At 46.4% G+C, this 14,574-nt stretch overlaps 1 pseudogene across 1 annotated transcript in view; it reads left to right on the plus strand.

Annotated features, from left to right (window-relative positions):
* Positions 1-14,574, plus strand: part of LOC135217146 (serine/threonine-protein kinase stk11-like) — a 154,517-nt pseudogene that overhangs the window by 31,990 nt on the left and 107,953 nt on the right. The window lies entirely within an intron of this gene.

Raw genomic sequence — 14,574 nt, forward strand, 5'->3', positions numbered from 1 at the left:
ATAATATCAATTTAAAATTTTATATAAGTTTTTGTAATGATATTAAATTAAAATCAGTGTAATTGTGGGTAGATGTACTGAGTACATAAGATTAATGTCAATTTAACAAGCTGGTGTTGAGAGGTTATAGGAAATATTTTGTTGCTGAAGATTTGTTTCTTTCCACCCCAAACCCATCATTTAATCATAGCTGTCTGTGAAATTCCATACATGATTCCACTACATTAGAAAATATCAAAGGGCTCAGGTAAGTTGGTGGAATTTACATGGAGGCCCTTGCATGTTTTAATCCCATTTTTTATATTTCAGTTTTTCTATAATTTCTACATTTTTTCTATATACTGGATGAATGTCAATGACTCAGCTGCACCAAGGCATAGATTTAATTTTGTTGTTGGTTGCATGGGCTAGCATAGGACAGTTTTTTGCTGTTACCTCAAGCTTTAAATCCCCCCTTTTTATTGAAATGAATCGTCCCTACTGTTGAAGTTAGCTTATGGTCTGGGAACTCCACAGGTTAGCTTGGATTAGCCGCCATTAGTAGTTCGTTGCGCGGCTGAAACAGGCGGCGCCAGCGTTGTTTACAACTTCAAGACAGCAAAATTATGCCATATGTCCTTTGGTTTTTGTGAGAATAAATTCTTATTAATGAAAAGAAAACATGTGAATTCTTAGGTAATGAAAAGAAAAATTCGGTGAATTCTTAGTAATGAAAAGAAAATGTGTGAAGTCAAATATAATTTTTTATATTAACTTGAAAAAATATATATATTTTAAATATTTCCACTTGAGAAGGCCTCTACCAAGTCAATCTTTTTAATCACAACAATGAGACAATTGGCATGCAAGAATTCTTTACTCTTAGTCATGGGGTACGTAGATGGCATAGTGACAAAAATTAAGTTAAGCAAAGAAGAAAAAGTAATGTATCTTTTCCATAAATCTTTTAAAAAGTTATACATTACTTCACTGTATCCAGTAATATTGTATGTACTACAGTGCCCCCCCCATCCGTGATTTCGCGGGCAATGCGTACCAGACCCACCCGCCCCGGCTTCCCTCTGAATTGTTGAAAAAGCGGCAATGATCACTGGCAGAGCAACAAACAATATGGGCTGACCATGGCTACCAACGAAGATGAGGCCAGGAGGAGGGGGAAGGCCTGGACAGCATGAGGAGGGGTGTAGTGAGAATCCAAGAAGTGCGTCAGCAAACCCTCCAAGGAGGGTGGACCCTGTAGCCCTAGCATCCCCAGAGTGCTGCCATTTTGGACTCCTCTGAATCTGAAATTAAAGAAACTGATGAAAAAGCCTCCTCCCTCTCGGGAATCAAAATAACTCCCGAGGAAGAGAGGGCGACAATACATTAAATTTAGCCTGAGGGCCTTCCAATGATTCCAGCGACGAATCGATGGAAGAAAAGAAGGGGATAAAGGCACAAAAAAAAACACTAGCATGGGGTGTGACAGCGGCAGGAGATGGAAGCAGGTTGGGAAGAGAAGAAAAAAAACTCTCCCACGAATGAAGAGTAGAAACTCTACGAAGCTCCCTCTTACTATAAAATAAACTTCCACTGGGTAAAGGCTGAGAGAGGTCAAACCACAAACTCTCGGCGTGTGTGGGTGAGTGGTCCTTGACCACTCTTCACCCGAACAACGCACACGTTGCCAGATCTCACAAGATTCCTTGCTTTTGTCTGTGATTTAACCGGATCCAGCTAGGTGCTAGAAATATTCCTATTGTTAAGACCTTAGGTTTGTAGCTATGAAAAATACAAATTGTCTTAGAAAATTTGTCATATTGTATATGGGGTTCCATATGATTGGTGGGTTTGATGAGAAAAATTTTGATTTGTGTAAGAAATGCCTTTAGTTTAACAAAACCGAAAACTTTTTCGATACGTATACAGGGACCCTCAGTCCTTAACAATAGGAAGGTACTTAGCGGTAGTGCAACCGGTCTTAAGCTTCGAACAAGGGGGTTCGGTAGTTAACTACTTGTCTGGCAGTTGGCAGTCAGCTCGACTGCGAGGAGCTTTCTCTTTTACTCAGTGTGAATGTACAAAGCCTGCTAAGTACGGTATCTGTGTTTTGTATTTCATTCTCAGTGAATATTGCAAATGATGGATTCCCAAGAGCCGGAAAGACCCCCTCGCCCCCCCATTAGCCGCAGGTTGTGGCCCTGGTGTGGAGGGCTGTAAGTGTGGGGCCTTCCGATCATCTGTTGAGGTTGATCCTCATGGTTTTTGTACTCGGTGTAGAGGGCGAGAATGCTCTCACGTGAGACGTGATACAGTAGTACTTTTCGAGATACGAAAGGCTCAACTTACGAAAAATCCAAGTACGAAAGCCAATACGAAAAATTTTACTGCTCTACATACGAAAAGTTTTCAAGATACGAAGGTTGTTGCTATAAAGTCCCACCAGTTCGATGATCGACGGGGGGGACCACCGAGAACAATTTTAAAACTCCCGCGCCGCCAACTGAGTACTCGCCACCATCCTCCCGCTCTCCCATTGGTTCCTGATGCTAGTCACCCCATAAGGTCCTGCTCTCCTATTGGTCAGCATCTACCCTTGTGCTTTAAAGTATTCTATTGGTAAAAGGTTGCTGTAAATTGAAAAACTTAGTATTCATGCAATACATTTAATAAAAAAAACATTAGGTAAAGATAGAATAAAGATAGAATGAATGGTTATTATACTGGTTTGGTAGTTTCAGTAGTTGAAGAGAGATAATAATTTATGGCTTACTGTGTAAAGTGATTGGATGGCGATCGTTCGATACTCATAAGTGCTGGAGGTAAACAGACGTTTGGAAGCTTTTTTTGTTTTTTTGTTTATTATAGTTAATGGTTACTTAATAATTATTTGAAATGAGTACATGCAATACATTTAATAAAAAAAAATGTGAATTTGATATCATAAAATATAAATAAAATCAGACTGCCAACAAATACGTATTTTTTAGAATTCTTCTTCTGTTTTATTATTACGTTACGTATACGTATTACGTATGTTTCATTATAGCTGTCAGTAACTCGGTATCTCCATTAGGTAAAGATAGAATAAAGAATAGAAATGAATAGTTATTATACTGTTTGGTGGTTTATTAGTTTGAAGAGAGATACTAATGACAGTTTATGGCTTACTGTGTGGCTAGGAAAAAAAAAAGATTGTTTGGCGCTCATTCCATACTCGTAAGACGGGTAAGATCTGAATGAAACAAACGATTGGAAGGTTTGTTTTTGTTTTTTGTTTGTGTATTATAGTTAATGATTAATTAATAATTATTTGAAATGAGTACATACTGATTATTTATACATTTTATTGGCATATTCTAAGCTTTTAGCTCTTAGGTTTAGATGTCAGAATCATAGACTAGGCTACAGTAGCTAACATAGGCTAGGCTTATTGCTAAGGGACATATGCCAAAGTCCTAATATATGCAGTAAAAATGGGGGTTGAACATTATATGCAGTTGAATAATACTCAAGTATGTACAGTATTTTGCCTTTTTGGAGTCATATTTCTTCGTCGTAACCCTAGAACATATGTTTAGCCTGGAAATATAATTTACTGGGGTGTTTTTGGAGGGCTTGGAACGAATTAGCCATTTTACATGTAAAATGTGTTCCAAGATACGAAAAACTCTTGATACGAAGGCCGTCTCTGAACGGATTAATTTCATATCTCGAGGTACCACTGTACTTGTATTTTTTGGTCGGAGGAGCAGTGGGAGCACTATGGGGGGAGGAAGAAGCCGCGTAAGCCGGCCAAGGAGTTGTCAGAGGGTTCTCCGGCTACGCCCTTGGTTATGGACATGTCTTCTTCTTTTCTCCCTCCATCTCAGCTCCCTCGTATGGCTCCTTCCCCTTCGGGGGAGGTTTCTCACTCCTTCTCCTCTCTCGATCAGTCGAGCGTGGAGGGGAATGGGGCGAGATTCCCCGACATCCAGTTGTACTCGGGGTCCTCCGTTCGCTCAGGGTGGGACCTGTCCCCCCCTGGGCGAGGGGAGACCCCCCCACTAACTCGCCCGACTTTTCCTTCCTCAGACCTGCTTGCCACGGGGGACGATCTCGGACGGACCTGGTACTCGCTGGGGCTGCGAGGGACACCGACGGTCCAGGGGCTGCTGAGTCACTTGGCGAGAGGGGCCATGCCGGTAACACACGGGCCAACCACCACGACTACCACGCCGGGCTACGCTGCTCCGCCGCACCTGGTGTACACTCAGCACATAGCCACGGTGACCCCAACAGCTGCTGTGTAGGCGCCGCTGCTGGAGGTTTCGATGCCCGCTGTGACGCCGCCACTGGTTTTTTTTGTTTTTTTGCCGTTCCTGCTGCAGCCCCGGACTTCCGGTGTCCCAAGAGCTCTCCTCTGGACCTGCCTCCTGTGCAGAGGATGCTGCCGGTTGCTGCCCCGCCTCCTGTTCCTGAGTATGCTGCCGCTCCAGTCCCGTTACCAGTCCTGCCGCCGTTGTTCCTGCCCGTGGTGGTTTGCTGCTCCCACCCCAGGTCCTTCTGGACAGGTGCAGTCAAGCCCTGTTGCCTTCGGCAACTTGCTTGGCTCCGGTCTAGATGGAAAGACTGACGGTAGGCGAGGAAGCTGACGAACCAAGAAGAGAAGAGGAAGGAAGGTGTCGTCATCTCTTCCATGACGGCTTAGTTGTCTGCCACCGTTCCCCTTCAACTTCTAAGACCCCAGAGCGAAGAAGAAGAAGGAGGAGGAAGGTGTCCGTCATGTTTCATCGTCTTCCTTCGTTGTCTGCCACCGCTTCCTTCAACCTTCAAGAACCCCACAGCCGAAGAAGAAGCCAGGGCCTCCTCCCCCCTATGAAGGTTCGCTCTGAGACTTCTAAGAGTCCGTCCCACTCTGGTGGGACGGTTGGGACTTCTGCCGGTCCTCCTGTTCCTTCGGCCCCCCAGATGCTGAAGCCTTGCCGAGGATGGGGGGCTTAGGGTTCAGCAGCTGGGCCCTGATGCCTGGTGGGAACTGCTTTTCTCGCTGGGCCTTGGTGCCCAGCTGTTGATCCAACGAAATAAGTCAGCCCTTTTTCTTTTTCTACTAAAAACGTTTTCATCTTTCTGCCTTCCTCCCCTATAAGTATGGATTCTATGATGAGACTATTGGCTTGTTTTGGACATGATTTAGTCTAAATCTTGGGATTTGAAGGAGGGTGAGGATGGACGGCATGCCACCTCACCCGTAGAACTCTAGTACCTGACGTGGTTGAGCGAGGGAAGTTTAATGTCAAACCCTATCCTCAGTGCCGGGTCTGATCTCGACGGACATCATGACGCCTTAGCATGGAGATAGGGTGTATATCAGTAATTACCCCTAGGACGACCCTAATGAAAGGGATGACCGTCCTCTAAGTGTGACTCCATGGTGGGTATGGGGAAAATATCTGATGAACTATGTTTTTCACGTTCTATGGCAACCCCCCCATATTCGGCTTAACACCCTATGCTTTTGTCAAAGGACTTGTCCACGGAACCCGAACTTCAGTCAATCATGGTCGGTCCTTTGATCAGGGTAGTACCCCTGGACCGAATGACAGACAGACACAGATGATACCCAAAGCAATGCGAGTAGATATACCGCAAGAAATCTCAACAAAAAGCATCTGGCTCCAGTATTGTCACACTGGAACCATATGCCATGAAGAAAATAAAAAAGTGTGAAATAGCTCCTGGGGTCTTTGTACCAATTCATTAATAAATACCTGAATTTGAAGCTTGAAGGTGACAATATTGACATTTCCAAGTACACAGGGAAATCATGAAATGTTGTGGCAGACAGCCAAAAATAACAGCCCCAAAAATGGAAATATGCTCCTTATAGAAAAGCATCTCCCCAGAGGAGAGCAGTAAGTTGATGGGATTGTCGGACCTTGCGGGAATTACGGTTGAGTGCACTCCCCACTTTAGCCTGAACTCCAGCAAGGGCTTGATTATGCCCCTCAATTGATGGCTTTTTTATCGAGGAGAGACTTTTAACAGAATTAAAAGACCAGGGTGTAATAAAGGTTGACAGGATGACAAAGAAGGTTGAAAATAATAGAATACCTCAGCCTACCTTAATATTAACTTTTAGTACTTTAAGACTTCCGGAATATGTCTATGCAGCCTGGTATAGGTTTAAGATAAAGTGTACATCCCAAGACCCAGAAGGTGTTTCCATTGCCAGCATTTTGGACACACCCTACAATCGTGTCGATCCAAATTGCAAGAAAAAGCCTGCAGTCTGTGTCAACTGTGGAGAGGATGAACATGGAATGTGCACCAGGGAACCTAAATGTGTTCACTGTGGTGAGGGACATGCCTCGTCATCTCAGCAGTGTGATATATATTTACTTGAAAAGGAAATACAAGCAATTAGAGTGATTGAAAGAACAACATTTAAGGAAGCACGAGAGAGAGCCAAAGCAAAGACTGTAAGACCCGGTCTAAGTTTTGCTACTGTAGTAGCAAAATTAAAAAGCCAAAGGAAAGAGACAAATAAAAACACCCAAGTTAAGAGCACAAAAGGAAAATCAAATAAAAGAATCATTAAAAAGACAGCTAACTGAATCATCTGAGTCAACTCATGATGAGAATATAAAGACAAGGTTCACTAGAACCAACAAGAAAGACCCTAGTGTGGAATTGAAGAAAATTGAAGTGCCAGTTGAGATACACCCTCCACCATCTGCCTCTTTGGAGGCAAGGCCAGTGGTTGCTGGTCTGGTGCCAGCTTCAGTTGGTGCCAACACCTCTTTGGAGGACAAACCAGCAGATGCTGGTCCCCCGTGCAGTCTCGCTGTACTTCTGCCTCATCAGAGGCAGAGCTGGCTACTGCCAGCAGTACAAAGACACTTGAGGTGGTCTCTTTAGAGAACACCTCTGCTCTCTCCATCTCGGTAGAGATGGAGAGCGAAGAAACTAAAAAACCCTTCAGTAGCAAAAACACTGAAGGAAAAGATGTTGGTCTACGAAGGTGATAATTCCTCCCAAGAAGCCAACAAAACCCTTCCATCAAAATGCTCCCTTAGTAGAAAAAAGAACTCTCCCAGTCTTGTAAAAAGGAACCACAATGTTGGTCCTAAACGTGAATAAATTCACTTCCATTATTCAGTGGAACTGTCAGGGACTGCGAGCGAAGTATGAGGAAGTGAAGCTTTTAATCTATGAGCACTCTCCTGTGGGAGGGATGTTTGCAGGAGACTATGCTAGGTGAATATACCCCTTGTCCTAGGGAATATGTTCACTATAGAACTAAATTTGATTTACAGGTGGGAAATCATGGTGGATCCCTCATCTACATCCGTCAGATGCTCCACACTACAAAGTAAAACTAAATACTCCACTTCAAGCTGTGGCTGTACGAATTAATTTGAGGAGGCAATATACTATATGTTCCTTTACATTCCCGCCGCCCAATAGCCATGTCTCCCAAGAGAACTTAATACACTTGATGCAGCAACTACCAGAGCCATTCCTTCTACTGGTGACTTCAAACAGTAGACATCCATTGTGGGGAGATGTAACATCAAACCAAAAAGGGAATATGATGGCATCATTAATAGAAAAGAAGATATAGGCCTTCTTATACTGGAGAAACTACCCATTACCACATTCAGAGGCACCGTCTCCTGCATCGACCTTTCAATATGTAGCTCCAACTGCAGTGTTTGATTTTAGTTGGAGAACAAGTGATGACTGGCATACCAGTGACCATTCTCCAATTGTGATCGACACCAATGAAGGCCCACCTATCCTGAGATCACCAAGATGGTGTTTAGAGAAAGCAAATTGGAGAAAATTCAAAGATTTGAGTGAGTTGGAGGGGAATGCAAAAGATTTCCCAAGTGTAGATGATGCCATTGATCTACTCAATGGAACATTACATACTGCAGGTCTGCACTCGATTCCTCGAACAAAAAGGACTATTCAGGAGACGGCCAGTACCGTGGTGGTCAGAAGACTTGAGGCTGTTACACCGAGCTACAAGGACATCATTGACCAGGTGCCGTAGACACCGCACCTTGGACAATGTCATTAATTACAAACAGTGTAGGGCACGATTTCGAAAAGCCATGGAAAGCTGCCAGAAGACAATCATGGGCCGGATATGTATCCTCTATTAACAGCAGAACACCAGTTTGTAGCATTTGAAGAAAATAAGAAAAAATTCAGGGTAAATTTACACCCAATCCTCCTCCAGTACTTAAAGTGAATAATAATCATGTCACAGATGCCAGAGAAGTTAGTAATTACATTTTTCAGAACACTTCGCTCGAGTCTCTGAGAAATCAGATAGTTCCCCAGGACATAATTTCAGAATGATGGAAGAACAACAGGTACTTGACTTTTCAGCAAAGAAAGCTGAATCATATAATATGCCGTTTCTGAGAGGGAATTTGACTCTGCTTTATCTAGGAGCAAGAACACTGCCCCTGGTCCAGATGAGATTCCTTATGAAATGTTTAAACACATTTCAAGGAACACAAAAACTTTTATAATAAGTATTATCAATAGAATATGGGATGAAAGCAGCTACCCTACCATATGGGAAATTAGCTACCATGTTACCATTCCTTAAGCCTGGAAAAAAGATCCTCTCTGTGCAGCAAGTTACCGCCCATTGCTTTAACTTGGTGTTTGTGTAAGTTGATGGAAAAAATGGTAATGTAGGACTTGATGTGTATCTAGAGCACAACAATATTCTAACACCTTCTCAGTGTGGTTTTCGAAAAATGCACTCCACCCTGGACATCTTACTGCAACTTGAAGCCTCTATCTGTGAGGCCTTTGCCTCCAAGCAACACCATGTGACAGTGTTTTTTGATATAGAGAAAAGGCATATGACACTGCTTGGAGACATGGGATTCTGAAGACTATGCATAATGGTGGTCTACGATGGCAAATTACCTTTATTTGTGAAATCCTTTTTACATCGTAGGTATTTTAAAGTTAAAGTTGGCAGTACTTTATCAGAGAAAAAGTGCCAAGAAGAAGGTGTTCCCAGGGTAGTGTTCTCAGTGTAACACTTTTTGCTCTGGCCATAAACAGTGTTGCAGCTGTCATTCCAAGAGAGGTTTTAAAGACACTGTTTGTGGATCCTTTGCTGCCACCCGGTGACTGTAGCAGAAAGAAAGCTACAATTAAAAATAAATAAAAATAGTAAGTTGGGCTGAGAAACAGGGTTTTAAAATCTCTGTAAGCAAGACTACTGCTGTCCACTTCTGTCGGAATCAGGGGGAGTGCATCCTGATCCAGACCTCTATTTGTATGGCCGTAGAATCCATGGTGTGAACAAGCACACTTCTTAGGCTAGTTTTTGACAATAGATTGACTGGGTCCCCCATATAAAACATATAAAAGCAAAGAGCCTAGAAGCTCTACACATCTTGAAGGTGCTTCTCACACCAGTTGGGGAGCTGATAGAAATCTGTTACTAAAGCTTCATAAATCCCTAATCTTGTCAAAGCTGTCATATGGTGTGAAGTTTATTCTTCAGCCTCCTCATCTAACTTGAGAATTTTAGATTCGGTGCATCATTCAGGTATTCGTATAGCCACAGGAGCTTTCCGGTCGTCACCAATACCTAGTATGCTAGTTGATGCAGGAGAGATTGCCCTTGAACTCTATCACAGTCATCATTACTTCGGTACTGGTTTAGAGTGCAAAGACTCCCCAAATCTCTGGCATTTGCTGTGGCAAATAGAAATTTTTTTAACGGTTTTATGAAAGGTCATCCAAGGTATCCCACTCCTTTCAGCTATAGAATTAAAAATATTTTAGAGGATACGAATATTAAAAAATTTCCCATTATCCCCTTTGTGTATCAGTACTCCTGTCTGGAGGTTACCTGATGTGAAATTCTGCAGGTACTTCAGTGGGGCAAAGAGGGATAAATCTGATGAGGAAATGAGGTCCATATTTTTAGAGCATGTATCAGAGCATGTAGATACAAGTTTTTATATTTACTGATGGCTCTAAGTCCAATGCTGCGTTGGATATGGGGTTTTTAGCGAATCTTTTAACCGAAGAGGTGCACTTCCTTCTGTTGCCTCAAACTTTACAGCTGAATTGTATGGCATCCTAATAGCACTGGAACATATTTACAACACTCCCAGTTTGTAGCTATACAATATTTTGTGACTCCAAAAGTGCCCTACAGTCCCTGGAAGTCTTTAATACTGATCATCCCTTGGTGTGAAGATCTTGCAGTGGATTTTTTTGCACCAAAATAGAGGCAGCATTGTTTCATTTTTGTCGGGTTCCCGCCCAGTGAACATATCGGAAACGAAGAGGCAGACAAGCTAGCCAAATCAGCAGCGCAAACTTTGGTACCGAGAAATGCCCTGTTCATATCGAGATACATTCTATGATATATGGAAATCCATCCAGCAGTTATGGGTACTTCAGTGGGACAGAGTAGGCCCAATAAAATGAAAGAAATTATAGTCAGACACACCCTTGGAAATATGACCTAATACCAAGGAAGTGGGAGATTGTATTGTGTAGATTACGTATTGGCCATACGCGTTTAACTCATGGTTTTCTGATGGATGGGGAGAATGAGCCCTTCTGTGATGATTGCTTCAGTTCCACTAACCGTAGGCATTTGCTGGTTGAGTGTCCCAGTCTTGGTGGAACTTAGGAATCGTTTTTTAGGTTATAGTAGTGGAGCAGGGGGTAATTATAGCATGGCAAAACTGTTGGGAGAAAGCGCAGTATTAATAACATTATCTCTTTTATCAAGAATGCTGGTCTTCTCAAATATATCCTGAACAGCTGTGCTGTCTTAGTATATACATTTTTTTTATTTTTTAATAGTTTTACGGTTGTGATCAATCACAAATTCTTTTTATCGGAATATTATTTATATTTTTATCAGAAATTTAATTTATTTTTTTAAATCAAATTTATATATCTCTCATAAAGATAAAGTTATTTTGAATGTTGTATAATATATTATAAAAGTTAAAAGTTCACATTTAGTATTCGGCGTCGGTGACCCTGGTAGTTGTGACGCCAGATAACTCACAATCAATCAATCAATCAATCCTGTTCCTTCGGGAACGGGGCCCGTCTCTTCTTCCGTAAGGAAGAAGACGGGGACCGGAGGAGTGCCAGCTAACACCGGTACCTCCTCGCCTGGTACCAGATGTTCTGCCTCGATGTCAGGTACCGTCTCGGCCTCTCGTTCGCGAGAGTCACCGAGTGTACGATCACCTGCAGGTGACCGCTTGGCGCCAGGATCCAGGCATGGAGCGGAAGACTGGCGGGGGTCGCTCAGGTGACTTTCACCAGACCAGCGATCGCTCTCGCTGCGATACGCTGGTACCCAGGGTTGACGCGACGGTCCCAGACCGCTCACAGGCTGAGGCAAGGAAGCGGTTGCCTGAACCAGGCCTCGCTCCCACCGTGACAGCGGACTCTGCAGGTCCCCTGATCGCCGCTCCTAACGGGACCGGCCGGAGAGGGGGACCAGCAGCAGCTCTTCTGACGTTCTGGACCATCGCCGCTGTTCTTGGTCCAGCCGCTCAACCAGGCCTGCAGCTCGATTGCCACCGCAGGTTGGTGATTGCCTGCAGCCCCCTCAGCACACCGGTTCTGCCAGTGGGTGCAGGGAGCGTCAGGTCTGCCTCTCTGATCCCTTCAACATCCTCGGGCTTCACTGGGAAGAGCAAGGTGATCAGGAGTGATCGCGAGGGGCGCGCTCCTTGCGATCCTGCCACGACGCCCTACGAACCTGGCATGGTCCTCGGACCAACCAGATCGTATGTGCAAGTGGCAGGAGGAGACCAGGAGGAGTCTGTCGGGGTTCCTCCTGTGGAAGGAGGAGGGTCTCGGGAGGCATTCTCACTGGACGGGCTTGATGGTCTGTCTCCACAGGATGCAGTCACTCCTGAGATCCAGAGGTCGTTCGCGGAGGTAATTATGCTGATTCGTCAGCACAACGACATGGGGAAGGATCGCCGCTCCCACCTTCCGAGCCCACATCGGGCATGGAGTCGTTCTGGGGACCTAAGAAGGAACCCAGGACGACGGTGGGTCTGCCGCGATCGGCCTTGGCTGACAGCGTGCTGAGCCAAGTGGGGACGCTCTAGTCTCCGGACAGGAGGGTTTGCTTTGGTCCGGTAGGTCTGCCAAGCTCCTTCCTCCACCTCTACCGTGACAGAGGCGCTTCTACGTGCCTCAGAGGACCCTCTGCCAGCCCAAAACAGGTTAACCTGGAACTAGCTAGGCTGAACTCCGGGGGTTGTCTCTGCCGCAGCTCCTGTCGAAGAACCTTTGGTTCTCGCAGCAAGAGGCACTTGCCTTGGAATCTACCACAATGGCAGCATTCCAAGGAGTCTCCTGGATCGACCAGTGGTCCCTCAGTGTCGAAAGCCGCGGCCTCCTTAGGGAACATCACTCCTGAAGGGGACCCGGCTTTTGTGAGACTGTGCCAGTCTGGAGGTAGGGCCATCGCCTACCTGGCCCACCAGACGGCTAACCTGTGGGCCAACCTGGTTCTCCGGCGTAGAGACGCTGTTCTCACCCGAGTGACCAGGGCGGCTGGGCGTGAGGCAGCTCTGGGTCTTCGCAACGGACCGGTGCGGAGTTCCTCTCCTCTCTCTTATCCAGAGAGATGGCGGACGCTGCGGTGGAACAGCGGCGCACTGACGACAGTAACCGTCTTGTCCACCAGGCAGTCTCCAAGGTGGCTGGGCAACCTCGGACGACTGCGGCTAAGCCCAAGAGCTTAGCTAGCTCTTCCTTTGCGGTCAAGACGGTCGCCTCGTCGAAGCCTAGAGGAAAGAATCTGCCTTCGACTTCTGCTGTAAGGAGTGACCGCAACCAGCCCTCCTCCCAGTCCTTCTCTCGAGGAGGATCTGGGAAGAAGTCGTCAAAGAGAGGAGGGAAACGCTAGGGACGGCGTTCCCCCTCACCTGCTGCCGGAAGTGGGGGGGGTGCCTGGCGAGCCATTGGGCAACATGGCAGCGCTACGGTGCGGAGACCTGGATAGTAAACGTCCTTCGGGAGGGATATCTACTACCCTTTGAGTCTCGGCCACCCCTCACCTCCAACCCGGTCCATCTGCAAACCTACGATCCTGGCTCGACCAAGGACGTGACGCTTTGGCATGAAGTAGAAGACATGCTGAGCAAACGTGCTGTGGAGATCGTACAGGATCAGTCGCCGGGCTTCTGCAGCCTACCCTTCCTGGTGGAGAAGTCCTTGGGGGGGCTAGCGCCCGGTGATAGATCTCTCCCTTGAACCGATTCGTTCGCCAGACTCGGTTCACAATGGAAACAGCACGTTCAGTGCTCGACTCCATCAGGGAGAACGACTTCATGCTTTTGGTGGATCTGAGGGACGCGTATTTCCAGATACCCATCCATCAATCCTCCAGGAAGTACCTCCGCTTCGGTCTCTCAACCGCCCCACAGGTGTTCATGTGAGTGTTCATGCTGGTGTCGGCTTGGGCCCACTCGGTAGGGATACGTCTCTTGAGGTATCTCGACGATTGGTTAGTCCTGGCGAGCTCCCGCTCGCAGTTGCTGCAGGACAGAGATTGACTTCTCGAATTGTGCCGCGATCTAGGGGATCATAGTGAATTACGGAGAAGTCAGACCTCGAGCTTAAGCAGAGGATGAAGTACCTGGCATGCTGATCGACACGGTAGCAGGGCGAGTCTTCCCCGCAGATTCGCGGATCAGCAGGTTCAAGGAAGCAGCAAGACAGTTCCTGTCTCTACAGGAGCAACCAGCTCAGCAGTGGCAGGTCGTGATCGGTCACCTGTTGTCTCTCGAGAAGCTAGTGCTTCACGGGCGTCTTCACCTGCGGTCTCTTCAGTGGAGACTAAAGGAGTGTTGGTCACAGGCAAGGGACCCTCCCTTCTTCCTTGTGTCCCTCACGGAGGAGGTGAGGCAGGACTTAGCCTGGTGGCTGGACGACGGGAACCTCGTAAGAGGAGTGCCTCTTCGCACTCCCCACCCCTGAGATGTTGCTGTTCTCAGACGCATCGACCGAGTGATGGGACGCACATCTGGAGGAGTTGCTGACTGCATTTGTGTGGGACCATCGCGACAAGCACCTTCACATCAAAGTCCTGGAGCTCAAGACAGCGTTCCTCGCTTTCCAAGAGTTCCGGGACCGTCTGGTGGGACACTCAGTGGTGTTGATGAGCGACAAGACCACAGTAGTGGCGTACGTCAACAAGCAAGGGGGCCTAGTGTCCCTCCCGCTGCACCAGTTGACGTTGCAGGTGCACGAGTGGGCCGTGGCACACTCAGTAGAGCTGTCAGCCTGCTACATTCCAGGCAAGGGAAATGTGGTAGCCGACAAGCTCAGCCGACGGGATCAGGTGATAGGAACCAAATGGTCCCTTCATCCAGATGTGGCGGAAAGGCTCTTCAACCTGTGGTGGGCGTCCAGTCGTGGATCTGTTCGCCACCTGGCACAACAGAAAACTCCAGGTTTTCTACTCGGTTGTGCCGGACCCATGGGCAGCTGCAGAGGACGCTCTTCACATCCGTGTATGCCTTTCCCCCGTTCTGTCTTTATTCGCAAGAGATCAGCAGGGCGCTGATC

The sequence above is a fragment of the Macrobrachium nipponense genome, chromosome 7, assembly GCF_015104395.2.
Source record: "Macrobrachium nipponense isolate FS-2020 chromosome 7, ASM1510439v2, whole genome shotgun sequence".
Lineage (NCBI taxonomy): Eukaryota > Metazoa > Arthropoda > Malacostraca > Decapoda > Palaemonidae > Macrobrachium > Macrobrachium nipponense.